Here is a 3,861-nt window from a genome sequence, read left to right on the forward strand (position 1 = left end):
TGGCAAACAGTAGGGCAAACGAGGATGAAAAGGCCAATAGTGAACCACCAGGACACCCTGAACTCAAAGCACAGGAAGTAACAAAACAGATCAATCAGGCTCTAGAAAAATTCAAAACAGAAATAATTTCCCAGATAACCATAGAGATAGTGAGCAAAATGGAAGTCGTGATTCGAGACTCTAGAGCAGAAACTGACAAAAAAATAGATGAGCTCAGGACCATGATAGAAGCCATGAAGGCCCAGCATAAGAAAGAAATGGAAAAAATAAATTCCCAACATAGGAAAGAAATGGAATCCATAAAACAGATTCAAACAGATATCCAGGAGATTAAACACTCTATTGAAAGTTTACGCAACAAAATAAAAGAATGCAAAGATAGACTCTCAGATATAGAAGATAAGATTGTAGTCAGTCACCATGACAAGAGAGGTCTCTTAAAAACAGTAAGAGATCATGAGAAATCGATCCAACAACTCCTAGATGATGTTTTTTAATTAATTTCTTTAAACCATTTATATCTAATATAATGGTTGAAATGCTTCAATTCAGGTATAATATTTAAATGTTTTCTATTTGCTTCCCCTGTTTTTCACTTCTCTATTTCCTCTTCCCAGGTTTCTTGGAGTTACTTGAACAGTTTTGACAAGTCAATTTTAACTTATCTATTGTGTTTTTACCCTCTCATTGGATAATGTTTAAGGGAATGCTGTAAGGAGATAATGCCTGTACTAACACTCTTAATTTTCTGTCTGCTTGGGAACAATGTTCTCCTGTTTCAAATGGTAGAAAGAACTTTCTGTATAGGTTCTTTTGTGTTACAGTTGTGTTAATGTATTAGATCTATATACATTGAAAGCTCCCATATGTGTTATAATAGTTTCTTTCATCCCTTCCACATGTTTGAAAGAATTCTAGACTATTGAAGAAATAGTCTACTATAGTTATCTAGAGGTTTATAATTTTGATACTCTTTCTTTATTCATGGTCTTCCAGGTTTCTTTCTAATATCAATTCCTTTCATTGTGAAGGACTTCCTTTTCTATTAATTTATTTACAGTCATCTAAAAGTTTTTATTATTGTGTTTAATGTCCTCTAAAAATTACATTTAAAAAATAACTATTGATTTTTGTATATTGATTTCTGGATCTTGCTGAACTCTCCCTTTTTCTTAGTGTATGTTTGCAGTGCACACTAACATTCATCATGGGGAATGAGTATATGCACTTATCTCTTTGTGATTCTTTTTACTTCCCTTTCCCCTCCCCTACCTCTTGTCTTTCCCATCCCCAGATCCCCTTTTTATCTCCACAAAGTCTATCCTGTTTCTGATGATCTTTTCTTTTGCTTTTTAAATCATTTACATTTTGGGTTTCTCATATAAGAGAAACCATGTAATATTGAACCTTCTGTGCCTGATTTATTTCACTTAACATTGTAGTCTCCAGTTACATCAATTCTCCTACAAATAACTCAAACTTAGCCTTCCTTATGACAGCCTTACCCTTCTTTATGTATATATCACATTTTCTTTATCTATTCACCTATTGGTGGATGCTGCTTCCAAGGTTTAGCTATTATGTGTTGTGCTGCTATAAACATGGATATGCATCAGTCTCTATCTGTAACATGATGTCTTTAAGTCTTTCAGGAAGATACCCAGATGAGGTATGGCTGGGGCAAATGGAATTTCTGTTTAGTTTTCTGAGGAATCTCGTACTTATTTCCATAATGGCTGCACTAGTTTACATTCCTACCAACAATGAAGAAAGGTTCCTTTATCCCCACAACCTTACCACTTTAGAATTTTTTTAGATTGGATCTCTTGACAACCGATTCTTTTCATATGCCTTCATTTGAGAATATTTTATTTTGTTTTTATTCATAATGGGTATTTTTACTGAATATAGAATCTGGAGGTGTCAGTTTTTTCTTTCAGTACTTTGAAGATGTTATTTCATTTCTAATGACAAATCTTCAGTCTTTCAAATCATTGTACCCCTATAAGTAATGCATCATTTTCTCAGGCTGCTTTCAAGAATTTTCATTGTAAGGGCCAGGATTTAGCTCAGTGATGCTGCCACCTGCCTGGCAAGCGCAAGGTCCCAAGTTCGGTCCCGGGTACCAAAAAAAACAAAAACCTGAAGCTGGGCATAGTGGTGCATGGACATAATCCCAGCACTCAGGAGGCTGAGGCAGGAGGATTGCTGCAAGTTCAAGACCAGCCTGGACTACATAGTGAGTTCCAGGTCAGTCTCAACTACATAGTGAGACCCTGTCTCAAAAAGAAAAACAAAAAACAAACAAAACAAAACAAAAACTGAAGAATTTTCATTGTCTTTAGTTTTTAGCACTTGATTATAATGTTTCTGGATATGAATTTCTTTGGGTTTATCCTATTTGGAGTTTGCTAAGCTTCTTGAATATATAGGCTTATGGCTTCCACCACAATCAGGAAGCTTTCAGTGGTTATTTCTTCAATATTTTCTTATTCTTCTCCTATAATTCTCACAACGTGGTGTTGAACCTTTTATTGCTGTTCCACAAGTCCCTATGGCTCTGTTAATTTTTTATTCCATCTTTTCTCTCTGTTGTTCATGTTGGATAATTTATATTGATCAATCTTCAAATTCACTGCTCACTGACTCTTACCTCCATTCTAACTTTAGGCCTATCCAGTTAGATTTTTTTGCTTTTGGTTATTCTGTCTTGCAGTCCTAACTTGACCATTTCATTCTTTCTATATTCCTTTTTTTCTTCTGAGAACTTCTGTGTGTGTGTATGTGTGTGTGTGTGTGTGTGAGAGAGAGAGAGAGAGAGAGAGAGAGAGAGAGAGAGTATGTTTATTATGAGGGATTGGCTCATACAAACATAGAGCTCAGGATTCTTCACCTGCCATCTATAAAATGAGCTGAGCATTCTTAATCAGCTGTCTATAAGCCAGAGGGCCAGTTCTAGTCCAAACTGGAGGGCCTGAGCACCAGGAAAGTTAGTGGTAAATGTCTCACTTTGAGTTTGAAGGCGCCAGAACCAGAACCACTCATGTCTAAAGAGAGATGTGGTGTTCTAGTCCAAGAAGAGAGTAAATTTGCCCTTCCTCTGACCTATGTTCTATTCATGTCCTCACTGACTGAATGTTCTTCACCCATGGTGGTGAAGGTGGGTCTTCACTCAGCTACCCATTCAGATGCTAATTTCCTCCAGAAACACCCTCATAGATCCACCCAGAAATCATATTTTCCTGCCTGTCTGGGCATCTCTTAGCCCAGTAGACACTTAAAATTCACCATCATAGCATTTGCTGATTGTCTTTTCCCATGCAAGTTGTGATTTTCCTGGTTCTTATGTTCAGGGATTTAATATTTAATTGTATTGTCTTGGTTAAATTTTTATGGTATTTGTTTTAGTAGAGAATCAACCCAGTTACATTAGGCCACAGTTTAGTTCCAGTGAGCCTTCTGAGGGTTGGAGTTGTATTATCCGTTCCATTTTCAAAGACTTTATAGTGCTCTTTATATTTGTCCACTGTCTGTGCCACTCAGAATAACACAAGAGATGGTGGATAGAGAATGGAGAAAGAAAAATATAAATGAGGAGTCCCTCCTTGTGTTAGGAGACCTCCTTCCTGTTCTTGAGTCAGAATTAAGGATGATTTTGGAATTCTCTTTGAGAGCGCTGCTGATTTTCTGGCTGTACTGAATATAGACTGAAGAATACCTTGGGGAAAATGTTACACTCAGTGCCAGTGTGATGGTACTTCAAATTCTGACTCTCTTACTACTCCACCTGCTACTGTTTACTTTTGAGTTCCCGAATAACTGCTCCATGCACCCTCTCCTGGTTTCATAATTGCTTTAGAT

This window comes from Fukomys damarensis, unplaced genomic scaffold, assembly GCF_012274545.1.
Source record: "Fukomys damarensis isolate Sample0158 unplaced genomic scaffold, DMR_v1.0_HiC HiC_scaffold_1, whole genome shotgun sequence".
In the NCBI taxonomy this organism is placed as follows: Eukaryota; Metazoa; Chordata; class Mammalia; order Rodentia; family Bathyergidae; genus Fukomys; species Fukomys damarensis.